Source organism: Chelonoidis abingdonii, chromosome 17 (genome assembly GCF_003597395.2).
Source record: "Chelonoidis abingdonii isolate Lonesome George chromosome 17, CheloAbing_2.0, whole genome shotgun sequence".
In the NCBI taxonomy this organism is placed as follows: Eukaryota; Metazoa; Chordata; order Testudines; family Testudinidae; genus Chelonoidis; species Chelonoidis abingdonii.
In genome coordinates, this window is record NC_133785.1 from 20846433 (window position 1) to 20874370 (window position 27938).

General features: G+C 42.5%; 2 protein-coding genes and 1 long non-coding RNA gene across 6 annotated transcripts in view; 2 read left to right on the plus strand and 1 right to left on the minus strand.

The window, feature by feature from the left end:
• Positions 1-6473, plus strand: part of LOC116827083 (uncharacterized) — a 67595-nt gene extending 61122 nt beyond the window's left edge. The window contains exon 3 of the long non-coding RNA XR_004374210.2: positions 517-6473. This is a non-coding gene — a long non-coding RNA (uncharacterized LOC116827083). The remainder of the gene's footprint in view (positions 1-516) is intronic.
• Positions 1-27938, minus strand: part of CHCHD4 (coiled-coil-helix-coiled-coil-helix domain containing 4) — a 352177-nt gene that overhangs the window by 279947 nt on the left and 44292 nt on the right. The gene's annotated exons all lie outside the window — the stretch shown is intronic.
• The window catches only part of SLC6A6 (solute carrier family 6 member 6), a 78608-nt gene continuing 70479 nt past the window's right edge, over positions 19810-27938 (plus strand). Inside the window, exons 1-2 of one of the 4 annotated variants that reach the window (XM_032784294.2) lie at positions 19810-19991; positions 25620-25655. The gene's annotated coding sequence lies outside the window, so the exon portion shown is untranslated. Of the gene's footprint in view, positions 19992-25616; positions 25656-27938 lie in introns of those variants that run through there. The other 3 variants (XM_032784292.2, XM_032784299.2, XM_075073202.1) reach the window with 3 other exon arrangements.

The window sequence follows — 27938 nt, forward strand, 5'->3', positions numbered from 1 at the left end:
AAAGATATTACCTCACCCACTTTGTCCCTCTAATATGCAGGGATCAACAAGGCTCCAACAGCACCACATTTTTACACACAGATCATGTGTGGCAAAAGGGTTAGTTTCGCTCTCAGTGTACGGGAGACTGTCAAATGTCAAATTTCAACATATGAAAATCTGGGTCATATGGTATTCATAATGTGGACAGTTTTCACTTTGAAATGGGCTAGTTGTCACTGGAAAAGGGCTTGTTTTCAAGCAAACAATTAATAAAATTATTCCCATCCACCCCCGATCTTCCCGCGGAATGGATCTGTTTTTGAATGTCTAATTAAATAGAATAGAATTCTAACCTTTTTTTTGCAAATGTCTCACACCAGCCTCCCTATGTGAACAGCATAACGCATGGTGCTGGGGCAGGGGTGGGCAAGGCACTTACATTAGCATTTCTCCTGAGTTAAAATTCAGTACCTTCTTAAAAGAAATAACAGATTCAACTAATGTGAGCATCCAAGTAGCCTTTTTCTGTTTCAGCATCATCTCTTCATATGCTTTCTTACTGGACTGCAGCATCCTATGTGTCTCCTTGCCTCCACCATCACTTTCTTCCTTCCTGTTTTGAACATTGGCTTGGCATATACTCAGCATATCCCTTCCAGGACATCTCAATCCAGACCAAGATTTAGACAGATCCTGTGTGGTGACAACAGGCAGGACAAGCCATGTTTTAGTCAGTCTGGAAGCTGGTGAGAGTCAAGGAGAACTCCAGAAGCCAGAATGTGTCAAACAGCCTGACTAAAGGACTGCCTTTATGTTACTTACAGCCAAGTCCTGTCTCTTCTTCTAGTGTACATGGAAATGCACAATTAAAATGTTAAAGGCCTGATTCTCATTCACACTAAGGCCACTTTATGCTGCTCTAGTTGTTTAAAGTGGCAACACTTTAAGGCCCCTCTACACTGCCCTGGTAGCGCAAAGTGGCCTTAGTGTAAATGAGGCACAGACCCCAAATGCAGTAAGATATAAAGCAAGTGAAACTAAGGAAACCACTTAAAAATGCCTTTTCCAACCAACAGTCTATTCTAGTCCCTGTAAGAAATCACTGAGAAGGCTTTTCATTTTGTTTTTGGAACTTTCCACCAACTCACGACAGGCAACTCTGATGAATAGTTATTCTGAAAGGTACCCAGAGCAGGGCTCTCTGTTAAGAGGGAGAGGGCTGACATGTTTGGCTAGGTTAAGGGTTGGTCAGTGCTGCTACTGCTTTCAGCTTCTTTGTTCTGCTCCTAGGCAGACTGACCTGCGCTTAAGAAACTAGAAACAGGGACTCGAGCCACCATGTGAAACCTCTCTGTTTTCTCTCCCTAAATCCTGACAGGGAGTTATCATCTGGGATTAAACCTTCCATTTAAGGAACCAAACCATTGTTGATCTTGACATTTAGTACAACATGACACCTGCATTTACTATGTGACCTTGCTTATTTTTATGACTAGTGTTGGAGGGTAAGGTACAACCACACTACATAGGAGTTACACATGACTATCAAGTGAGATGATAAGAGCCAGATCCATAACTAATGTAAATCATTGACTTCAGTGAGCACACACCTGTGTCCAACATTGTCCCATGACTTTTTGGTGTTTGTTGTATCCCCACTTGCCTATCATGTCTATCATTTAGATAGTAAGTTCCTCAGGACAGGGACCTGAAGTTTATGAGCCCGATTCTCCTTTCATTTACACTGGTTTAAATTAGGACTAACTCCGCAGTTCTCAGCTGAAGTCAATGGAGTTATATCAGTGTAAAGCCAGCATAAGTGGGAGGAGAATCAGTCCCTGTTTATGTTCTGCTCAGTGCATTGCACAAACGTGGGTGCTGTAAAATAATTAATAACAACTTCCACTAACACAGTGCTTAATGAGCCAGCCTGACCTTGAGGGATATTGGATTTTCAGACAAATTATTTTAAAACTTAGTTTAAGAAAATTGTCCCCTTCATTCCATAATACAGTGGTTCCCAAACTTGTTCCGCTGCTTGTGCAGGGAAAGCCCCTGGCCGGCCAGGCTGGTTTGTTTACCTGCCATCTCAACAGGTTTGGCCAATCGCGGCTCCCAGACGCTGCGGTTCTCTGCTCCAGGCCAGTGGGAGCTGCTGGAAGTGGCGTAGGCCGAGGGACGTACTGGCCGCTGCTTCCAGCAGCTCCCATTGTCCTGGAGCAGCGAACCGCGGCCACTGGGAGCTGCAATTGGCCAAACCTGTGGATGCAGCAGGTAAACAAACCATCCCGGCCCACCAAGGGCTTTCCCTGCACAAGCAGTGGAACAAGTTGGAGAACCACTGCCATAAAAGATTTGGGAACCTAAAGAATTTAAACATTTGTTACACAAAAGCCCTGCAACAAACTGTTAACATTCTTTACATAATAGTGTGCAGAGTAATCACGACTATTTAAATCAACCATCTTAGACTGTTTAGGCCTTGGAAAAGGGCAGTTCACTTGCACTGTTCTGGGAGAGAAGATGTACCATTAAAATCATTGGCCTGGCCTTATAGGGTATGTTTATGCCACAATTAAAAACCTGCGGCTGGCCCATGCCAGCTGACTCAGGATCACACGACTCAGGCTAAGGGGCTGTTTATTTGTCATGTAGATGTTGGGGTTCCGGCTGCACCCTGGGCTCTAGGACCCTGCGAGGAGGGAGGGCCCCAGAGCTTGGGCTGTAACCCAAGCCCTAATGTCTACACCAAAATTAAACAGCCCCTTAGCCTGAGCCCTTTAGCCCGAGTCAGCTGGTATGGGTCAGGTGCGGGTTTTTAATTGCAGTGTAGACATACGCATAGATAAATCTCTGGGAAAGTGCGGAGGTGAACTGTCGGTGGAAAAGAGATAACACAAACACAAAAGTAACACAACATGCTAAAGCCTATAAATAGGAGGAAATCAAAAATAATACTGTGATAAAATCCATGACGAAATAAAGACCAATGGAGCAGAGCCCATTTCCCCTCCCCTTCACCCTACTCCTCTAAGATTTGCTTATTTCCCAGGTCCGCTGAGATCATCTGATTGCAGCCAGTTAAGCATCAAGTTATGTACTTTGGACCTTACATGAAGTATTTAAAAACTCTGTTCATATTTATCCCTTGAAGTATGTCTACACTGCAGCTGGGAGGTGTCATTCCTGGCACAGGTGGACAGATTCACTGTAGCTCAGCTGGAGGTAACACACTAAAAACAGTAGTGTGGACTTTGTGGCGTGGCCGGCGACTTGGCTCAGCCACCTGAGCTTCGACACGGGGTTGGGAAGGCTTGGACTCAGGCGGCTAGCCTGGGCCACCACCAGCATGCAATGTCCACACCGTTATTTTTAGTCTGCTTGCTGAAGTTGAGATAGCACAAGTCTGTATTCCCACACTGGGAATCACATCTCCCAGCTGCACTGTAGACATACTCTCAAGGTCCTGCCATGGTATTTATTTAGTTATGTTAAACCATTCCCAACTCACCAACTTGTCAAGGAGAGAGCAAAGGGGGGCACAGTTTTGAGGAAGAAGGAAAATAAACCCTTTTGGAGTTGTAGAGTCATGAACAGTCTTTATGAGGGATCAGATGTTTTTGTGGTAATTCTGTGATGAGCTGGGGTTTATTTTGCCATCAGCGTAACTAAATGAGGCTGTTTCCAAAATATGTTTGATGTTTGCCAGCAGAAGGCTGGATGAAATTAGAACATAGAAACTAGAACCTTGAGTCTAAACCCTGTTTAATATTGGGTAATTCTCCCGTTGCTGGCTCTGAACTGGCCCCTGTAGATTTGGTTCCATGCTGGATCCAAAACCAAAAGGAGTCTGTGGTTTGTATGCCTCCAGAGTTTCTCCATCGAGTTCCTTGGTAGAGTGGACATTACAAGAAGTCCACCATTCCTGTTGGCAGAAACTTTGTGAGATCAATTGATTCTTTGAAATAGCCACCCTGTTCATGCCCAGCCCTCAGAAGAAAACCTGATCTCATGAAATGTCTGTCATTTGGGGCTGAAAAGTCATGAGAACAGCTTGCCATATTTCAGTGCAATTGAATTGGAACCTCAGACCCTCATTCAGCCCTGAACCCAAATTCCTAATCCCAGTTTAAACATAATCCAGACCTGGGCCATATTGTCTAGAGCTACAAACTCTTTGGGGCCAGGACCATGTCTTCCTGTGTGTTTGTACAGCACCTGATCCCCACCTGGGACCTCTAGGGACTACAGCCATAGAAATAATGACTAATAATTAGGCACACAGTTGAAGTCACTTGCCCAAAGCAAAAGATGCCAGGGAAAATCCTCAAGTGGGGTTGATGTAGTGCCATTTATTTCAATGCAGCTTCACTGACCTACAGTAGCTGAGGATTGGGCCCTTCATGTCAAAATGAGAGGATTATATTTGCTTCAGAGTTAATGTCAGAGCTGGGACTGGAAGTCAGGAATTAATAGGGCTCAGATCACTAGGCAGCTTCTCTCAGCTTTAAAGAGGGATGTTCATGCTGAGGAAAACTTCCAAGTAGATCCGATTTAAGTGCAAATCCATTGACTTTTCGTGTGTTTTTTTATAATTTGTCTGGCTGCCTGTTTGCTAAGGATTACACCTATCTTGCTCCCTTCTACCCCATCTGACCCTCAAATAGGAACCAACTGTGGGGAGACAAGGGCAAATTCTGAGGTGACGTCAATGCCGGTGTCATTTACACATCTGTTAGTGCGTTTAAGTTGCTTTAACTCGCATGCTGAGGTCAGGTGCATGGGAGGGTAGCAGCAATCAGTAGCAACCAACAGCACTCTATGAGAAGACATACAGTAAAACAGGAGGTTTTGTTGCTTGGCTTGGCTGGCCAGCACACCTGGTAGGGCTCCTCACTCCATGGTGGGGCGTGGCTAGTGATTCTGGAGGGACGGCTTCCCTACAGCTGCTGGGAGGTGAGGGAGGGAAAAGCTCTTTCCACCTTTCTGCATGAAGTGTAAATGCTGCTCTTCATCACTCTTCCCCCTGCAGTCTATTAGCCATTGCTCCTGATTCAGCCCTGTGCAGGCAGAATGCCCCAGAGCACCTCCGCTTGGTAACTGCACCCAGCTCTTCCCTGCAGCGTGCCTCTGGCAGCTAAGGCCAGATTCTGGCCCTAATTAATGCTCACGGTCCCCCTGTGTGTTAACAGATGAGCATTATTAGTCCCATCTTTTGTTTTTACAAATGAGGCAGTTTTGGTACAGAGAAGTTAAATTAGTTTGCCAAGCGCTTAGAGGAAGACAGAAGCACTAGAACACATGCGCTCTTTAGAAATTCTCTACCTTCCAGCTGTAGTGTGTTACTGCAATATTTGAATGCGATCCTTGTGGCTATATGTTTTGTTTCATTCAATTTATGAAAATGTAGCTTACGCTGCTTGATCTTTAGTGCATGATGCAGCTTGCCTGTATGACTGAATCTCAATCCTTATTTGAATATTTACTTCTGTCTGACTTGCTCCTTAGCACAGAAGAATGACACACTGTGATAGACAATGGACCAGATTTTCTGGTGCTCAGCTTGCACAACTGGGGCCAGATTTTGAGTCCCACTTAGGCACCTAAATAAGGGGCAGATGGATATTCAATAGAAAAAATATGACATGGTATTTTGGTGCTTAAATAGGGTCTGAACTCCTTTGAAAATCTGGCCTGCTATGTGTATTCCTCTTCCTACAGCCTATGTTGTTCCAAACCTCTCATTTAATGCCTACTTGTGTCCTCCTCCCACCTCTCTCTTCATGCCTTCTTTCATGATACCCCATACACTTGGAATAATCTACCTCTCCTTGCTGCCAAGCATCTCTCTCATTATTCAGATGTTGTCACTGTAAATACACTCTTCCTCCATGAGACTTTTCAGTGCTAACACACCAAGTGAAGAACATATGTTAAATATAAATTAATTGATAAGGCCAACATCAGTTAATGTTTGCTCTTGTGTATGTTCCCTTATCCACTAACTGACAATAAGCAAATTCAGTCATGTGGGTAGCAAGGTTTTACCACAGGGGTAGGCAACCTATGGCACATGTGCTGAAGGCGGCGCGCAAGCTGATTTTCAGTGGCACTCACACTGCCCGGGTCTTGGTCACTGGTCCAGGGAGCTCTGCATTTTAATTTAATTTTAAATAAAGGTTCTTAGACATTTTTAAAAGCTTATTTACTTTACATACAACAATCGTTTAGTTATATATCATAGATTTATAGAAAGAGGCCTTCTAAAAATGTTAAAATGCATTACTGGCACGCGAAACCTTAAATTAGAGTAAATAAATGAAGACCTGCCACACCACTTCTGAAAGGTTGCCAACCCCTGTTTTACCATAAGGAAATAAAAAGCACTCTGGAATATGTAGATATCTGAATGAAAAGCCAATAATTCAGCTCTGGAAACCACAAAATGAAAGTGTAGACTGCGGGTACAATACAGATTTCTAATAAAATAACTTAGTGTCAGTTCTTATTATTTACCTCATTAGTTTGTCATCCCACTCCAAGATGCCATGCTACAACTATAGGAACAAGTCCAAAATGCATCTAAATTGACAGGCTGTTTTCAGTGGGAGTTATGCAATGTGTTAGTACCTCTACGTACAAAACCAGTAGGATGTCTACTTGTACAGCAGATGGTCCACGCATCATTGCTGGAATGCACATGCTGACCCTAGGGCAGAGCCTGAATGGACTTCAAAAGAGAGAATGAGCATTTTTCAAAGTGTTATTGTTTGAATGTTCCACTAAATGGGGACTCCAGAACAAAATATCCAGCTGAGGTCATTCTGAAAAATGTCAACAGATGTAATGAGAAAACAGCATGTCATGAGGGGAAAATATTTCATAGGAGTATTTCTAGTGTTTTTGGTTTGTAAAAACACTTTTTTTATATGCGTCAGCAGGTTTTCACAATGTCAATGTCATGGAGTAGTTGAACCTACATTTGCTTTTGTTGGAAGAGCAAGAAGGGTGCGTGTGTGGCATAAAAGTCGAGGAAAGGTACAATTTGTCCACTGAACAGGTACACTGCAGCTACCGATACCAAAGCTTCTTCCACCACAGATGCACTTTGGGCTCAATCTTCAAGTTGTGACTCAATTTTCACTGACTCCTTCTTTAGTAAAACAAAATTCCCACTGACTTCAGTAGGTATTTTGCCTAAGTAAGGACTCAATGAAAAGCGAAGAGCTTGATCCTGTGGTTGCTAATAGTGAACCCTATTCTATTCTATTCTATTCTATTCTGTACAGGTTTTATGACCCTCGGTTATAATGAGATCCTTCACCGTTGAGTTCCGCCATTGATTTCAATGGGAAAAGGATTGGGCACTTACTCACATGAGTAGTCCTGATATCAGTGGGACTAATCACATGAATAAAGATTTCTCATGTGAGTAAGCATTTGCAAGATCACTTTTTAAACAAAGAACTTATGATTTGGCCCTTCATTCCTTATTTTTGTTGGTTCAACTCTGGGACAATGAAGGCATCAACGGTCTCAATAATCATCTGACTAGAGAAGAATTTCCTCTGCTGGAAGCTACTAACAGCAACTTGAACTTTAACAGCACCTTAACCTGCTGAATCATCTCTTGGTCAAGAGCCTTTACAATGACATTGACACTGAAAGTTAATTTACATTGCAGCTAATTATTTGTCAAAAATAAAACACCAGTGAAAGTAATAAACCTCATATTAAGTCATAAAGGGAAGGTTCATCAATTTGTCACATCAACATGCAATGAGATCAACAGTTCTGGTGCACCATGGGCACAAGACCACAAGCTAAGCTAACACATCAAAGAACTGGAGAGGCAATGACATCTGTGGTAAGGCAATAACTTGGGCCCTGTTTATAAAGGGCTTATGTTGTAACTGGCATAAAAGTTGATTTGTGATCAATGCAACTGTGTCAAAAGTGGCATGGCATTCAGAATCTTGGTTGCTGAAGTTTATACAACTAACAGTCTGTTAATTATTTCCCTGAAAGCAAAGAACTTAAGCATGAATTAAGGCAATGTGTTTTCAGAAAAGTAGTTAAGTCTACACTTAACTTCAGCATATGCTTAACTTTAAGCATGTACAAAAGTGTTCTGCTGAATTAGAACCTGAGAGCTAGGCAAATAATTCCCAGCAAATCATTCATTTAAAGAGTTTTGTCTCTTTTTCTGTTTGTGAAATGTCTGCAAAGAGCTGACACTCAGCCTGCAGGTTGTAGATAGTCAATTTGTTGCGGGTTTTCAATATTCAAAATTCAACCTGTGTTGGTTAGTCACCGGTCACATGCTCTCTTTCAGTTCCCTAACTGGAGGACTGTTAGTGTTCAAACCAGTTTTCCAGTGTGCATGGTTGCACTGAGAATTCAAAATTAATTCCCTACCAGAAGCGGCGCTAGGGTTTTGCCACCCTAGGTGGCAGCGCTCCTCCTCTGAGCATTCAGTGGTGGGGGGTCTTTCTGCTCCGTGTCTTTGGGGCACTTCGGCGGCGGGTCCCAGAGCGAGTGAAGGACCTTCCGTCAAATTTCCACTGAAGACCTGGAACGGAAGGACCCCCCGCCGCTGAATTTCCACCAAGGGTGGCAAAATGCCACCCCACAAATCCTGCTGCTCTAGGCAACCACCTAGGGGCACCTACTGAAAATGCCAGCCTTGCTCCCTACAAATATTTTACAAATTTAAAAAAAAAGCACTCCTAAATCTAACTTGGTTAGACTGTTCATAGAACATTAAAAAAGCATAATCACAGGCAAAGTGAATTGGTTTAAAAATCCTAATGTACTTTGCCAAACAGGGAAACAGGTTCAAGTGAACTCAGAGAAAAGATATTGCATTCATGACCCTGTTCACACTATTTCCTTGAGTATCAATAGAACTATAAACATTTTCTGTCAACAGCTAACAAAGAAACCTGTTCTAAAAATGATGCATTGTGAGAACTTTTACATCTAAATGGGATTCTAAAAACAATATGGTTTCATAGGTGGCTGTTAGTTAGAGCTGGTTGTATAATACAAAGAGGGATGTGAAAATAAGAAGAGAGGGTTTTCTCCTCCTATAATTATAGCGTCATTATATTAATTGTTCACGGGTATTTGGGTGACTGCCAGTTTATTTGTGAAATGTTTAACAAATCTCAAAAGTTTCATGAATTTTACCATAAATGATAATTGGCCCAAAAATTCATACTGAAAAATGTGCTATTTGTTATTTTCCTCTTAAAGTAAAGTATGTGTTTGAGTCCTTTGCTGAACAGTGAAGGATTTGTAGGCATGTCCTGAATCAAGTCCTACAAAATTTCATCTCTCCAGTCAGGGAGGTATATGGCCTATTTAGAGGTTCATTAAATTATCTCATTCATTTACCTTAAACAAACACCCCAAACCATGAAGCCCACAAATAATGCATGTAGTTTGTCTATGTAATCATATGTTCTCTTAAGTGAGAACAATAACAAACCTTCTTTTGTTCCTTCTTCCCTCCCAGCCTGATTATAGGGTTTTGAATTTTCATTTGTGTGTGGGGTGTGTGTGTGCATGTGTGTATACAGAACTTTAAGGTAAAGCTGAATTCAAAAAATGAGTTCTGCATTCAGTTTTCAACAGAGTGTGGGGGAGGTTGCTTTGGTGCTACACCTCTACCTTGATATAATGCTGTCCTCGGGAGCCAAAAAATCTTACTGCATTATAGGTGAAACCGCATTATATCGAACTTGCTTTGATCCACCGGAGTGCTCAGCCCTGCGCCTCCCCCCCGGAGCACTGCTTTACTACGTTATATCCAAATTCGTGTTATATCGGGTCGCGTTATATCGAGGTAGAGGTGTATTGTCTGTTGCAGTAGTCATAGAGTACTTGGAGTGCTTCTCTAATGCTTCTTCTATTTGTTCCTGGTTGGCTAGTTTTCTGTAACTTTTGGAATGTGGCAAGGTGCAAAAGTTCTCAGGGACAGAGCAGAGAGATAGTTTCTCCCTGACATGCAACAGGAAGAATCCTTATTTCTGCGTGGAGGAGGAAGTGGACTGACCAGTTCATAGGAGAGGTGGTTCTTGCATTTCTTATGTCCAGCAAGAATCCAGTCCAGAATATGACTGGTTCTGTGTGCATGTCTGTCTGGAGATTGCCCATGAGACACTTAAAGCGGGGATCTCAGATAGGATGTTTTGGTCTATCTCAGTAGAGGTGCTGTTCATGTAGTTATTGAAGTCTACCAAGATGATGAGTCTCATGAATTTAATCACTATGTTAGACAGTGTTTCTATTATCCCCTCTGGAATGCCTTTGATGTCTGGGGGTGTATAGATTAGCAGGAAATTAGTTTTGTCTGGACTCGCATATTAAGGGGACTCACTCAAATTTTTTTCACTGGAGTCAATTTGTCCTACAGTCTAGTCCAGAAGGGGAAAGAATGACTACTTAGGTCTGTCTTCTGTGGGTCTGGATCTGTGTGGGAGAGACTATCTTGGGTGGGCAAGGTGAGCTAACAGGTTTGTGGTGTCGCTCAACCATATTTACCCAATGCACACTAGGTTGGGAGGCTAGTGGTTAGTAAGATTGTGGATGGTGAAGAGCTAATTGACCACAGATCAGCGTTCTAGTATTTGTATTTGGCCATGAACAGCAAAATGAAAGGATCAGTGATATATTAAAAAAAAAACCCTCATAGGTGAACCCATGCTGACATCAGCTGTCCTTACTGCCAATGGGTAGGTACACCTACGTATAGGAAAACTCCGTGAACACTTGCTGTTTCCTTTGCCGCCAATAGAAAGAAACCCAATTTCTACCAAGAGATTAGAACTCCATGTGAAGAAGTTATCCATGTGCAGTCTTGCAATGACTTTTTTAAGATCTGGAGTCTAGAAGAGAATTAATGAAAAAAAGGCTTATGTATGTCCCATGTTTGGGAACTAGATAAATTGCTTACTTACAGGAATGAGATGCAGTCTTGAAAGTTTTAATTGGCGTCCAGACAGAGAGCTGACAGCAGCTCATCATAGAACTAGTTGCAGCTCATTAGGACAGTTGGCTCTCATCAGATTAGCTGGGTTCAGAGATGGTGTGAGACAGGAAAATATGTAACAAGAACTGGCATCTCAAATCCTCCTCTTACAGATACTAGCTGAAAACCAAGGAAAATTGCGGTCAACATTATCATTACAATAGAATATTTCCTAATTTAAGTACAGGCTAGCCAAGTACCATATGTGAATGGGAAGAGATTGTTTCAGCATATGGTTGAGCACCTACGGTATGTATAAAAGTTATGGAATCAGTTCTGGATTATTTGCTGGGAACTGGTAGTGATGTTCTTGGCATAAAACCACTTGCATCCACATGCTTTGAAGGGTTCCCACGCATTTGTTCATTGTCTACTAGAGCTATGATATGAATGAAGTGAATCCAGAACACTTCGAAGAAACAAGCAAAGATGGAGAAGTCTTTCTTAACCTCATTTTGCTGTCTTCAAGTGAGTTCTGAAATGAATGAGATTGGGACGGCATGAAGAAGGGAGGTTTTAGACCTGCTCAGAGACAACTGCACTTGGAATATTGAGGTCAGCTCCGGACATCTCAGGACTAGAAAGATGTCAACAAATTGGAGGGGATTCAAAGATGAACAGCAACAACGACAAAGACTGATTGAAAGACAAGAGGGACTAATTTATGAGGATAGCTTAAACAAGCTATATATGAATAGCTTGGCAAAGTGACAACTAAATGTACCAAGAGAAACAGTGCCTGCCTATGAGTATTAGAAGAGTGTACTAAAGGAAGTAAATAAATTTAGTGTGGTGCCTTTCCATACTTTTTATACAAGTTCAAATCCTTGTGTTTTAAGCATATGCATTTCCCATAAGCTTGTGCCTATCTCATTATTTTTGCAAGCCAAGTGATAGCAACAATACTTTGTACTTCTCCAGTGATCCCCAAATGTTTTACAAACATTTTATTAAGCCTCATATTAGGCATCTGAGGTAAGGAAAGAATATATAAGAATCATTTCATCCATCTTAAATGCAGCTACTCCTAGGGTAAAACCAAACAGGGGTCAGAGTCTCAGACCTGTTCTGCTCCCTTTGCACTACCTTGCTGACACAAAGGAAGTGGTCATCACCCTTAACTCCACTACTGGGGAGACCTCCACTGTGGATGCAGCCAAGAATCTGCTTCCACATGTGCACAGCAACTCTATGCAACATCTTAGGAGTAGAAAGGAAAACTATATTATCAAATTAAAATGACAATGAAGAATTAAGTGGGCAGAATGCAAGTTACCTGAATGGAATTTGGTCAGGTCACTAGCTCTGTTACCTTTACTCTTATGAATAGCATTGCAGGACCAATCAAGGAGTACAAATGAACAGCATTCTGGTTTGATGTCTCTTCTGAGAACAGCACAGTCCCTGTAATACCATGCTAGTTCAGCACTGATTCAAGGTAAGCATGCCCCCTACAGAAGTACCAAAATCTCTTCTTCCTGTAAAACTTCTCCCAACACACACTGACACTGCTCAGCTTGTTAAATCTGATGTGGAAACACAACACGAAGGGTTATAGATGGAATGCTATAAAGGAGATTTACCTTCCTCCTTATTAAACAACTAGTCAAAACTAGAGATGTTTCTACTCTGGGTGGCCGCATCAAAACAACATTTTAAAACATCTCTCAATGTTTGAGACACTTCCAATCTGTTAATAATCGGAGTTAGAAAGTAGGTGGTCCATTAAAGTTCATCCTTGTAGATATCTAAATTAATGAGTCTAAACCATCCTGGGCCTGTAAAGATAAGATGCGCTTTTGCATCAATCAATCCAAACAGTTTCTTAACAAAACTGCTTCTGTGGACATTGAAAAATGCTTGTAGTAAAAACTTTGTGGAATTACTTTAAACCCTCTTAAATTTGGTCACATTTAGTTTAGCTTTCATTCGCTCTTCCTGACAACTTCTGTGAATGACAAAGAGATTAAGAGATCTGCTGTATTAGAAACTACCCTAGCATGGAGACATTCTATGATTCTCTTTCAGCTAACTTGTGCCTAAGACCACTGGATACCCAAGGTTGTGGATATCTGCTGCAAGAAAGGTCTTGCACCGGTTTATCTTGCACTCCCTACAGTGGTTAGGTTAAATATATACCAGTGCAAGAATTATTATTAATAATTATCAGGCTAAATCCTGACATCCTTACTTAGTGTTTACTCAGTTCTTTGACAGGCAAGAACTCCCTTTGAAGTTAATGAGATTTCCATCTGTGTAAAACCTGAACAAGGAATTCAGAGTTTGGGCCACTTAATAATAACCCTTTCGACCCCGTCATTTCTAGAGAATTTGATTTTCTACTTTGTAGTAAAGATGTATTTACTGGGGAGGGAGAGTTCGAGACTTGCTTAACCTTGAGTTTGTTTTCCAATATTCTTTCTCTTATATTCTACCAACAAAGGCAGAATGTCATTATTAGTGTTGACACCACAGATCTGCAGGTGTTCATTCACTATTTTGGCTACTTTTCTGTAACAATAATAAGGTGCTATCAGCTTCCAGCACTCAGAACAATCCATATTTGGAGCTGAATATGCAGAGCCATCGTAACAACACCAAGCATGGGGAAGTGACGGTCTCTCTCCATGCAGTTCTAATGCAGCTTCACCTGGAATATTGCATTCACTTATGAGTACTACTTTACTAGAAAGATTGACAAACTGAAGAACAGCAAAAAAAGACAAGGGCATTGGTGGGACTGAAACACAAGGAAAGATTAAAGTAGCTAAATACGGCATTTGGGCTAATAGACAATATGCAGGCTATGAAAGGCTATGAAAATAGTTTATTACTGCCTGATGGCTGCAAAGTTTCAGAGGAATTTTCCATAAAGGTATGACAAAGGGTTCATCTATACTATAGCTATAACTGATCCAGTTAGAATGTTTGGTCCCTGATCAAGCTACAACATGGCTTAACAAAGCAATGTAGATGGGACCCAGTCATGCCTGTAACCAGGTCAAAATCTCGGACAGTCCAATGATTTAATGCAGTTATGGGCCCACTGGTAGATTCCATCTACACAACAAATGTTAACCGTGTTGTAGCCAGGTCGGGACCAATTGTCCTAACTATGTCGGCTGACTTGGTCATAGTTGTATCAAGGAATAAGAATACTTAGACAACATTAAGAAAAGGAAAAATTAGATTGAATACCAGGAAAAAACTTTCCAACAGTGAAATCTTTCAGGCTTTTAAAAAGTCTACTAAAAGCAGGACAAGAGCTCCATTAATTTTGAGTCAGGAAGGCATTTAAAATGTTAAATATTAGGGACTATGCTAGAATCAACAATCCTGCCCAGTCAGAGAGCCATGTGACTAGAGAGATACTAGAACAGAGATGGGCAAACTACAGCCCACGGGCCGGATCCAGCCTGCAAGCCATTTTAAGCCATCATGCAGCTTGGCCCCGCTCTGGCGCTCCACTCAGGGAGCTGGGTCGATGGCTGGACCAGTGGCTCGACCCTGCTCCTACCAGGGTGCGGGTTTGGGGGTCAGACTACATGGTTCAGCTCTGCTCTGGTGCTCCGGCCAGGGCACAGGGTCGGGGCCGCACCACGCAGCTCCTGGAAGCTGTGGTCTGGCCCTGGTCCAGCTCCTATGGGCTCCAATGAGAGCTGCAGGGCCAGTGCCTGCGGATGGGACGGTGTGCAGAGCTGCCTGGTCATGCCACCATGTAGGAGTCAGAGAAGGGACATGTCACTGCTTCTGAGAGCCACTTGAGGTAAGCGCCGCTCAGAGCATGCATCCCCTGAGCCTTTCCCCATGCCCCAACCCCTGTCCCAGTCCTGATCCCCCTCCTGCTCTCCAAACCCCTCGATCCCAGCCCAGAGCACCTTCCTGCACCCCAAACTCCACCCCAGATCCTGCACCCTCAACCAGAGCCCTCACCCCCTTCTGCATCCCAACCCCAATTTTGTGAGCATTCATGGCCCACCAGACAATTTTTAGTTCCCAATGTAGCCCTTGAGCAAAAAAGTTTGCCCATCCCTGCGTCAGAGGACTATAAGAGAGCTTCAGAAGTCTTTTCTTCCTTATGCCTATGACTTCTTCCCTCCCAAATTTGAGTGCATTATCCTGTCCTATCATGTGAGTCATTTGATAACCCTGAGGGAATGGCTGAATTGCTTCCACAGCAAGAATATTTTTTTGTGATGCCAATGCCATAACCTTTATTCACAGAAAACAAAGTACCAATGGCAAAAGCAGGATGCAGACACATCAAAAAATTAATGTAAACCACTACAAAGCCATGGCTGTTCGAGTCAAAAGCCAATTCACACCAGGTAGGAATCTGAGCAGTGGATGTTGCTAACATAAAAATACGCTATCTTACATTTCGTTAGGCTAATTGCATACCTCTAAATGCATGATCTAATAAAATTTCCCTAATTGAATTTCTAGTAAGGGAAAAAAAAGAAACAGAAAATGAAAGGAAAAGAAAAAGCAATAACAGCTTATAAAAAGGGCTTTGTAGAAACATTCCCACTACAGGTGCATTCTCATGTTTAAAAGGAGGCTAGAGATATTTTTGGTTTACATGAAAATAAAAAACAGTTGGTCTACGAGAAAAGCTTCCACTTTGTTGTGGAAACAAACTCTCTTACTGCGCCTTGACATCTCATCCTGGGGCAAGTCTGGAAAAAAATCAGGCTTTTGCTCTTTGCAAAATTCTGTAATGTTAGTAGCAAACAGCTCTGATGGTAGTGCAAATGGCAGAAATCTGATTTGGATTCAAATCTGTGCACTGTGCACTACTGCGTAGAGTGACTAGACAGCCAAGTGGGAAAAATCAGGACAGGGGTGAAGGGTAATAGGAGCCTATATAAGAAAAAGGACCAAAAATTGGAACAGTCCCTATAAAATCCGGACACCTGGTCACCCTACTACTGGGGAAACACAAGTAGTTTTGCATCCCATAAGTGATGTGAAATTCGTTAAATAAAGACTGAGGATGAAATCCTGGTCCCACTTACATCAGTGAGAGTGTTGCCATGGACTTCAATGGGGCCTGGATCTTTCTCCAAATTTAAAGCTGAGATGCTGTGCGGGGGGAGTGTCCCAGAACCCATGTGGTAGCCCAAGCTGAATGTCTACCACAAGCCCAAGTCAGCTGATCTTCACGAGCTGTGGCTGTGCCACGGGTTTTTTATCATAGTGTAGACATACCCTAACAGCTACTGGATGAAGAACCTCCAAGGGATCACCATTATTACCATCCTATTCTATTTAGGGCTACTTAGTAATTTATACTATGCTCATCACCATAGTACCTGAGGGCCTGGTGCACCAGATTATGCATGGTCAGTGGTTTGTGGAGTATAGCAAGTCCTGCAAAGCCCGTCTGCATACTTCCCCTAACAGACTTCTGCAGGACTTCAGTGGTGTAGAGAGGGATTTACATGGGCCATTTACCAAGGTGAATATTATCCTTAATCCTGCAGTTCTTTCACATGCAAAACTCCCCCTTCCCCCGGCTTTAACTGCTGTTCATTGTGTGAAATAATGACACCAGAATTAGGCCCATCAAGATTACATTATTTTGTATAGCAAATGCCTACAGAAACCCTTGGCCTTTTCAGTCTTGTCTCTTGTCTATTAATAGTTCACTTAGACCTAGGTTGGAAAATGCAATTCATATGATAAAAGAGGAATTTAAGAATATATCAAATACTGGGAAGGAACTGACATTCCGAGTATTGTTAAGAACACAGAAGTGGCGCTAGAGTTATGTTCCATTTGGTTTGATTTGATTTAGTTAAAAAAAACCCTAAAACAAAAACAATACATGTATTGCTGATCTTTCAGCGCCACTGAAGTAAAATGGGACTTTTATGTCAGCACCACAGGATTCAGCTGAGGGCTATTTCTTTTTTTTTTTTGCTGAGGAGCGAGACGGGACACCAATTCCGTAAATCGCGGAGGTCCCCCTTCTTCGGCAATAAGGCGAACACGGCTTGCCTGCACGAGAGAGGGAGGACCCCGCTCTGCAAGGACTTGGCCCAGATGGTGACCAGGTCTGGGCCGAGGACGTCCCAGAACACGCGGTAGAACTCCACGGTCAGCCCATCCATGCCCGGAGACTTGTTGGTGGGCATGCGACGGAGGGCTTCCGAGAACTCGGCCAGAGAGAGAGGCAGCTCTAGCCGGTCCCGGTCGCCCGCGCTGACCGTCGGGAGCCCGTCCCAGGCACTCTGCGAGCGGCAGGATCGGTCGGATCCGGGGAGAAAAGGTGTGTGTAGAAGGTCCTGGCCCTCTCGCACATCTCCGCCGGATCCGTGAAGAGGGTGCCGTCCTCTGCCAGAAGGCAGGTGATGTGCTTCTTGGCCCCCCTCTTTTTCTCCAGGGCGTAGAAGAAGCGGGAGCCAGGATCCGTCTCCCAAAGGAGGCAGATGCAGGATCGAACAAAGGTGCTCCGGGCCCGATGGTCTTCGAGGACCTGGAGCTCCTCCCGCTTCTCCCGGCACGCTCCGCAGAGGGATGGATCCTCGGGGCTGGCGGCCAGACGCCTCTCAGCTCTAAGACATCTCGTTGTATCTGCTCTATCGCTGCATCCCTCTGTCGGTTGGCGACCCAGGTGTAGTCATGTCAGGGCTATTGTGTGGTAGTTACCTAAAACTAGTGGAAAATTTCTTAAAATCGATATTAAAAAAGTCTAGCATGAAGTGAGTTGATTTAGTAAATACTTTAACAACTAGAGTTTTCTGGGAAAGCCATGTAATTATTTTTACCTGCGCCACATAAAATAAATGATACGAGTGACGATTTGATTGTTAGCGTATAGCAAGCGTTCAGGAATGTACTGAAGAAACAACTCTTTTTTTGGCAGGGGAATGGTCAAAGGGAACAAATATTTTCTGTCTTCAGTTGCTTTGATTCTGTGAAAAATGAGCAATACCACAACGCTGAGCCCGAAGAACACAGTTGCGAAAGACAACAGCAAGCCGCTCGTCATTTCGATGATTAACAACAATAGCACACTTGGTTATTTTAATGTAAGGAAAAAGGATTTTGTTTCTTTCTCTTTTTGTATAACAGTGGGTCTATTCTCCCTCGAATATGCACGCATGTTTATCATTAATCTTTAATCATGAAAGGGAAACAATCAGCTTTAAAAATTACATTCTTTTCTGAATTTTCTAAAAGATCTGCTCCAGGACTTATTTTGAGGAAGCGCTATCTATAGCCCGCGTTAGCCAGTTCAGACTCAATGATCACAGTTGTCCCTTATGGCCTTGGAATCTAGAAATATACAAAATTCAATGTTAAAATGTCTACTGAAGAGAAGCCCCTAATGGTCAGGCAGTTTCAAATCCAACTGACTGGTGTACTTTCCAACAGTAGAAAATGTACTGTATTTATTTTATACATTGTGCATGCTTGAGTGCTAGATGTTTGGAATTATCTCTGGGAGGCCCAAGCCACAAAGCCTCAGTCTGGTCTCCTGAGTTCTAGTCTTGTGTCTTATCTGCTTGTCCACACGACCTCTTCATTTATGGTTGTTAGGCTTGGAACCTTCTTTGAAATCCCACAAAATTAAGGAGTGTTCAGGTGTGAGATTTTAGTTTGGAGACTACATAGATAGATCCCAGAGGTCTGTAAACATCCCTAAAACCTGAGTCTCAACCAAACTGAATGCAGCCAGAATTTCAGTGGCAATCATCAACCTGGGAGTAAGTTAGGGTTGTGGGTGTAGGTGCGTGTTGAGCATGTAGGGGAAGGGTAGAGCTTGACTGTGTTCCAGTTACTGTTGCCCTGGTTCCAGTGCAGCCTGATACTTGGTAACAGAGAAGGGAACTCTTTGTCGGGAAAAAAAAAAAAAAAGGCTCCCCAGCCAAACCTCCACAGCGTGCGCCCGTGAGTGTGGGAAGGTGGTGATGACTCACAGCAACTGAGAACTGCAGAGAGTGAGTTATATATTTCACACGCGACATCGAACTACCGAAAAGCCATGCAGGGAAAGAAGGTGAAACAAACCTCGAGCGGCTAGGGCACAGCAGATTTGGATTAAATCTCAGGAAAAACTCCCTGTCAGAACAGTAGGACAATGGCACAGACGGCCTAGGAAGGGGGTGGGGGAAGCTCCTTCACTGGAGGGTTTCAAAAGGAGGCTGGAGCCATCTGCCTTGGATGGTTTAGACACAAGAAATCCTGCCTAGCTTGGCAGGGAGTTAGACTAGCTGACCCTTGTGGTCCCTTCTGACCCTGTGGGTGTAGGATTCTAGGAGCCCCCCAGCACCTGGATGGAGACAGGACCTGGGACTTAGGATAACGCAGGGGCGGGGGGGGGGGAACTTGGATTAGACATGCAGCCTGACTCCACCTGTCACTGCAACTAAACGGCCTCCAACGGGGATCGGGGCATTTAGCGCCGCTGTTCTACTTGCCGCGCCGCTCTCAGTTACACCCCTGTCAATCCGGAGTGACTCCGGCCGGGCCTGGGTGATGCGCGGAAGGGCGGGGGGGCAGCCTGTTGGGGGAGGGCCGGGCTGCCCCAGCAGCGGGGAAAGGTTCCACTTTCCCTTTCGCCGAGCTCAGCTGCTGGCCTCGCGTCCGCCCTCAGCCTCCCTGCAGCAGCAGCTGTCCGCCCCCGGCCCCGCTGGCCGCTGCCCCTCCCCGGAGCTGAGCAGGCTGCCTGCCAGCCCAGGCTCCCGGGCTGTGTGTCTGAAGCGTGGCCCCTCCTTCCCCCCACCCCTTCCTCTAGCACCCCCGCCCCTCCACCAAAGAAGAGGCTGAGCCGGTGTTTTTCCACTCAGCAGGATGGGTGATGCTCAACGCTCCCTCATTAGACAACAGAGAGGAGAGGTCAGGAAGAAAGCGCTTATAAATCACCCCTGCCTCCCTCGCAGCCCGGCTAGTCGGGCGGTCCCTTGCCCCAGGACACCGCGGACGGCCGCCTAGAGCCCTGGCCATCTACCTGAGCCCGCAGCAGGTAAGAGCCCCTCTATTGTCAGCCAGCCGGGGAGGAAGCCTCGAGCTCTGGGCGCTCGGAGGCAGAGGGCAAAGGAACAAAGAAGGAGCTATCGGGAGGCAGCGAGGTTTTTGCCTTTGCCGAAGGAAGGAAGGAAGATCTGCCAGGCAGGAGAGGGGGCGAGGGAGGACTAATTGCTGCTTTTCTCTTGTTGCTACACGAAGATGGCAAAGAAAGGACCCTCCGGAGGAACAAGAGAGGGGCGGGGAGGGGGGCATCGCTTTGGTTGATCAATGCTGCAAACGTCTCAGCTATAATCAGGGTCTGTTTCCCTCCTGCCCCCGCCCCCCAGCCCCATATTTTTGCAGGGTTTTGCCGTATCATGTGGTAGAGAGATTACAACGTGCTGTTGCTTTGCATCGGGCAGGCCAGTAGCGCCGATTCTTTCTTTTCAAGTGCCTTAACAAAACAACACCACATCTACCTATATTTAATTGCTATCTAGGCTACTGTGTGGTTTCTCGAGCAGCTATTTCCATCTTGCCCTCCGTACATGCTCCACCACCTTGTGTTAACTTTTTTCAGATAACAGTTTGCAGTGTGAAATTAACCACTTGCTTGGCAGCTCTCCAACTATTAAAAGTACATTTCTTCTTTTCCCCCCTGCTGTTTCCTCCAGTGAAAAATGCAACATATTTTTGAAGTCTATATGCAAACCTCCAGTCAGGTCCAACTGAAAGACGAATACAGCCAGTGCTGCTGCAGCTGCTGCTGCTACTAATGGATCTGACTGGGGTCTGACATTCTTTTCTTCATAGGCAGTTAAAGTTTCCATAAGTGTCATAACTTAGTTGGTCAAGATTCTGATTTCATTTATCTTGGTGTCAAAAAAGTATATCTGTATTTACATCAGTGTGAAATGGATCAGAATTTGGCCCAGTGAGTTTAAGGTGATGAATATTCAGTGGTGTATGATAATGTAACAAAAGACAGACTTTGGAGACAGCTTTAAGTTTCCATATATGAAGATAAGGGGTGTGTGTGTGGGAGTTAATTTGCATTCACACAGAAGATAAAACATGCATAAAAAGATGGAGAATTCAGAATATATTAACCTATTTATGCTTCCTCATTTGTGAGAGATGAAAAAATATATTTTTCTTTGAGAATTACTTTTTTCCTTCAAAGTGACAAAATTCTTACACTTATATAAGTTCTGAAATCTTGTTTCTTCTCTTTATTATTAGTTTTTAAATGACAAATGAAAACAGTGTGGGAAAAGAGAAGTTCAGAACCAAGTCTGAAGAAACACGACCACACACATTTGAAAGATTTTTATATTTCAGGACAGTTCATGCCAAGGTGGGGAGAGGCTTTTTTTTGGGTTAGTTCCCATTTTTTAACCGTATTGGGAAAGGCATTAAGAAAATGTGCCAAGAAGAACTGATTGTGTTTATAGTGCTATTTTGGTAACCACTGTATCTTTTTGCTTATACGTCAAAATGTTTCAAGTGTTGGACCAACAAAAAGTGGAGCCGTAGGGTTCAGGAGACATGGAGTTAGTTGTAATTTGGTACTTGGATGACAATTGCTACCAGTTTAGATTCTATGGCTTTAGCACTGTAAGGAAATCAACCCAATAAAACTTGGTGTTGTGGAATGTTGAGGAGAGACACTTTGGGCAAAACTTTTACGATTTTGGCATATGGATTTGTTATTTCTAGATTTGAATTCAAGCAGAGTTGACCAACTCTTTTTGGCCCTGTTTATCTCCAAAGAGGTATTATGGAAAGATTTTCCCGGGGGATGTTGGTGGAAGATCATTTCCTTTTACAGAAGTGTACAGTATGGTCATGGCGAGAGAGAGAGAGATTTTAGTTTTTGCAAGGGGTAGCTACCGTACTGATAATGCCATTTGCCTCCAATATCAGGGCACAAGTTGAGGGTGAATTATATGTGTCTGGAGTGAGGATACCTTTAGTAAACAAGGGTGAGTAAATGTTAGCTAGGACCTGTGAAACATTCAGAGATAGCCCCTCTCTCACTTCAGTCTTTATCTACCTTTTTGTTCACAACCCCCATCCTCCTCTCCTCTTGTCTCTCCACTTCACCTTTTCCATCTTCACTACTCTCTTCATCTTTCCCATTCCCTTCCACCTTCTCTCTCTTATGGTTCATATTCTCTTTAGGCTGCAGCCAGTAGGGGGTGACATAGTTTCTCAGTCTCTTCGCAGGCAGATGGAACTATGACACTCCAGCCATTCGAGGGCAGGAAATGGAGGACAGGCAAACTTAATGTGCTATATGAGTGATACTCAGACAGAAGCTTCTGAGTTGAAAATGGCTCTTTAATGTGTTTCCTGTGGCTCTGATTTAATTATTAACCAAACTAAGTTATTAACCAGTCAGGATGTTTTTACTGTGTTATTACTGTGTTATTAATGTGTTATTACTGGTTGTAGTTGATAAAATAATAATAATTATATATATATTATTCTCAGAGCAAAATGTCTGGCCTATAAATTCATATTTAAACAGTAGGACAGGGAAAATATTTAGTGTATATATATATTTCCCCATCATACTGTTTAAATATGAATATATAACACTGTAGTAAATTAAACAGTGACTTCACATTACTGTGGCTCTTTTGAGTAATGTTGATCGCTAATTTGGGTACTGAACCACTGAGTCTGAGTATCTCTGTACTATAATATACATGGGGAGAGAATGGAAAGGCAAGGGAATTCCTTTTTAATTTTTAAATTTCGGTTGTTTTCTGTTTACCAACCTGCATTTTCCAGTGTCAGATAACTGGCTTCAAAATCCTCTAGCTACCTGCTGCTTAGCTTCGTGCAGTGCTATGACACTATATAAAGAGCAGTAAACCCCAGCCAGCATAAAGCAATCTGGAGGCATTAAGGAGATGGACAGATGGGTGGAAGTGCTTGTCTAAAGATGCCTTTCTTTGGTTTTAGGGATATCATGCCAGATTCTGGTGTAAACCTGGAATAATTCTGCAGATGTTAATGTACACTAATGTAACAGAGGACAGAATCTGACCCTTCAATTTAGTTGGCAGCCATTAGTTTATGTATTTTTATTTTTTTTGGTGGTTTGAGATATTTTTTTTAAATGGCACAATGTATGAGCTGAGGTAAGAATGGGTCTCCAGGATGTTTGAAATCATGTATGAACAAGAGATGAGCACTGCTGTGGAAAAATACAAAGAAACCTTAGACTAGTTTACTATTTGTGCATGATGTTTGAGAAGTCCTGCCTGCCAGAATTTGATTGCTTCTGTAGAGTTCTTCATAGTGACTTGTTTTACAGCTGAAACTGGGGAGAATTTCAAGGATTAATTCCCTAATTTGTAATCTGAATACCAAGCAGCCTAGTGATTTGCACTTAAAGCCACCTTTCCACTTGGGGATGCTTTGCCAAAGAGGCTTTTAACTGAGCAAGTCCTGCGGATTAGAGCCCGGTTAGAAAACCCGATATAGTGCTTTGAAGTGATACTCCCTCACAGCCTAATTGTTTTGTGCTGTGTGTGCTTTCTGTAGCAAGGAGGTGTTCCATTCTGTGTCTTTCTAATTTTGGTTGTTCCCACTTGGCTCTGCATTGAAAGTGTAATCTGCGTTTTGCACCCAAGTGCACCAGCAGAGCCAACTGAGGGTATAGATTGTGTGGCAGAGAAGTGTAAACCCTAAAGGAAAACTAAACTATCATTGCACAGAGAACTGAATTTAGGGTAAACCAAAGTTTTTTCACTTTACTGAAGCATTCTGAATTTTCAATTTAGTACAATGGCAGAACTGTTTAAACCTCAAACAATCACATTTTATTTCATTAAGCTTTCCCTCCTCAGAGCATAACAATATAATCTTTCAGTCTTCCAAATCTTTATTTTCCTATAGATTATTTGCTCTACAGTGTCATTACATGTACCATAGTGGAAGCACTTTGGGGAGAAAAGCTTAATTGTTTTCTTATTCTATTGGATCTGACAATATCTTGTTTAAAGAAATGAGTGTTGTAAAGGAAATCACTTCTGATGAGATTTACTGATAGGAAATTGTGCTTACAGAATGCAGGTTAGGGTCAGTTCCATTGCTAAAGCTCTTTCTGTCCATTGCAGATAATAATGCTGTCAACCCTAGTATAGCTTTGGAAAGCCCTTTGTTTCCAATATTAAAAAAACCCTACAGTATTCTGCAGTAATAGTGGGTTCAGAACACTGGATCTTTTGACTGAAGTCTATAGTATATTTTTAAAAAATGAGGCAAACAACATAGTCACCATCATTTAATTTTTAACTTTAAGATATATAAAAATAATTAGTCCCTGAGCCTTCTCCTGTGTCTGATTTCCCCAAGAGCACTAAAACACCCATTATCTGTTTCTGCTAACAGGGTGGAGTTGGTGAAATGAAGAATTGGTAGCACAGGTACTGCACTTAGTCAGTGCAAGCTCCTCATCACACCCCTCTGCCAATGTTCCCCAGTTCTCATCTCCAGCACCCCGTTATTCCATTGCTGTCGCTTCCTTCCCAGTCTGCCAGCACACCTCAATCCTGACCTGACACACCTGAACCAATACCAAACAGGGGCTCTGTTCAGCTGTGCCATACTCTGTATTGTTTTTAGAATGTAGAGAAATGACTCCATAAAGATGTTTTTGCCTTCTTAAGAACACTTTAGTTCAGTTTGAAACATGCAACAACTGCAGATGAATGTGCAAGTTGGAGGAGTTACAGCTTTTTAAAAGTAATACCTTATCTGATTCATCACGCTAATCAATTGTAGATGCTTTAAAATTGGAGTTTTGAATAGATTACAAGATTGGGAGATTAGTGATGAAAAAAGTCAAATGCACCAACCTGCATTTATGCTACAGGATGGCTTTTAAAAAGTAATCCCGTAGTCCCATGATTTAAGCATTCCATACAGCAAATTCCCACTTAACTCCATTAGCACTTGGTATAGTACATTTATAGAAATGATCCCCAATGGTTTGGAAGGAAAGTCAGAGTATGAAGTTTCATTTCTATGTTCATTGAATTTCCCCCCCAAAAATGTATGTTGGGATAGGCTAAGCTAGAGCCTCTGCTAGTGTAAATCACTTTAACCCCACTGATTGAGTTGAGTTATACCTGCTGAGGATCTGATGCAAAGCATTTTTATCTGTTCAGAGAATGTAAATGCTGAGCTCTGGCCATTACTACATTGCTAAACTTATACTGTGGTTGACATTGGTGTAAAATACTCCAGCAGAAGTTTGGAAGTAGAGGTGCAGTAAAGTTATCCATTACCTTATTTCCAAATTTAAGTATGGTGGTTGCGATTGGAGGGCCAACATTTACCTATATTATTTTACCTCAGGATCTGAGCTTCCAAGAATAAAGAGAGAGGAGCAATAGCAGTTGGCTTCTTCTATTGTGACCACTGTATTCCGGTGGTTTTTGTCTTTCTGAGGGACTGTATGTACACCAGCAAAACAGAGATCAGAACGAAATGTATCTTAGTATCCTGATGGACTTTCCCCATCCTTTTTATTTTATTTATGTTATTTTATGTGTCTGTTTATTTATTTGCTTTCTGTTTTTTTCTGTTTCTTTTTCGCCCCCCTCCCTAACCCCACCCCAAACAGGAAGAGAAAATCCATTCAGGAGAGACTCTTCTTCATGTAAGTGTTGTTATTTATGCTCATTTATGAAATTACAAAAGGATTATAAAAATGATTAGAATGTTCCAATACTGAACGCTTACCATCTGCTCATAGAAACCACTGAATAAAGAGCATGTAAAAATAAACTGCAGTTACGCAATAGCAATACTCAATACCTGCTCTCTCAAATCTATATATGCAGTTCTATTGTGTATATCATGGTAGTACCTAGGCACCATTACAAAGTATTTTGCAGTATTGGTGAGCACACCCCTTCTGTGAAGTAGGGATGTAGTAATGTCTCACTTTATATATGAGTGGCAACGGATGCATAGAGGTTGAGGGTCTCTACCAAAGCCCATTGAACTTGATGGAAAAACTTCCATTGACTTCAGTGGGCTTTGGATCAAGCCCTAAGTGACTTGGCCAAGGTCAAAGAGGGAGTCAATGTCAGAGCTCAGCTTAGAACTCAGGAGTCCTAACTCCCAGTCCTATGCTAAAAATAAGCTTCTCTCTCTTGGATTCTTCTACAAAATCCAAGTTGTGTCAGTAAAGTTGTTTTTGTTTATTTATGTGTGTGGCCTTTTGTAGCATACAGATATTTCAGGCCTTTTTTACAACCCATGGGCCCTCTAAAATGAGAGTAAATAACATCAGCCATCGATGAATATTGTTGCAAATTTTTTGTGAATACATTTTCCTCCAGAATAAATGCTCAGCCTACGTCAGGCTGAGGAATCTTGTACAGGACTCTCCATAGAGTATGTAAAGCTACACATCATGGAACTCAACAGTTTTACATATCACCTAGCAACTTGCTTTGCTTGCAGATCTCTGATTTTAAAACTTTTAAGTAGTCAAGTAAGTTCTGCTCCAGAATCTCTTTCTAGTAAGTAAAGTCAAGAAAATGTTTCAAGAAGCAGAATAGAATAGACTAAGACCATTATTGCCTTAGTGCAAAATGAGCCTTAATGAGGAAAATGACTGCATTAATTGCAATGCAGCACCCGCTTTGTATAACTTTGAAGCACGCCCTATATCAAGTGGCATGGCAAGTCATGAGCATTCACATCAAGCTGACTTCTCATAAATCAACATATTTTTTCAGAAAATAACATACGTCTCTGAATTATGGCAGTAGATTAGACTCAGATAGCAACTCCTGGTTAATATGTAGCAAAACACTGTGTGGTGACAAATGGTTTTTTTTGTGTTATTGGGCTGGAATGTTAGTTCCGCTTTCAGATAAAAGGAGTTTGTGCAATGCACCCTTATAGACTATTATTTCCCTGGCTAGTGCGGTAGTTATGTAGTCAACTGTGTTCAGCTGTTTCTCTCTTACACTACCCTTTATTGTGCATTTCTATAAAAGAAGGGCTTAGGTGTAGGCAGAGATTGCAGCCTCTTTGAACCTAGCAAGACACAACTATGTGGTCCCATTGCTAGTCAAAAATCTATTGAAAACTCGCTCTATTCCAGCTGTATTTCTGGCAGAAATGTTATAAGAATTTTATTTTGTATCTTTGAATCATGAACATTCTTTTGGCTGGTTTTATGGACATCACTAGGGCAATCAATTGAGGATAAGCTTTTTCAAAGGAGAAGAGCATGTGTATATTAAATGAAAAAAACACACCAGCAATTAAAAAGAATTGTCCTTTACACTGGGATGCTAAAACTGAGACTGAGGGTATCTTTGAGAAGCTACGGTACCATTTTAAAAAAGACAATAGGATTGGAAAAATTCCAGGAGTCATATTACTCATATATTTCAACATAGGACCCCTAATATAGAAAATCCAAGTCTCTCGAAAAGAGTTCAAAGGACACATTTCCCCCAGTTTTTTAAAGAGGAATCATCAGGGTAACAAAAAACATCTTTAAAGGAAGAGGCTCCAAATGGGAAAAGAAACCTAAAGACATGATGATATGGTGTCCCAACGCTGTACACCAGAATCTGGAGCCCATTGGAATGCAGATTCAAAGTGACTTTAATATCATAAAGCTGAATATCTGGATAATCTAGAACTTTGTAACTGGAATATATTCCATAAAATGGATCGGTGATGCAAAATTTATGGCCTAGAGGCCACATGCAGTACAACCTTCTACCACCTGATGTGGCATTTCAGCAGCCAAAGGCAAGTTTTGAGCACCAGAGCCTCACTCTCCTGGTTCTGTGCATGAAATAGCATGACTCAGATTTGATGTCTTTAACCTGTCTCTATGTGTGCCTTAGTGCCTTGGCTCCCTTTGGCTTCTTCAACAGTATGAATTTCCAAAGGAGAGTTTACTCCAGGG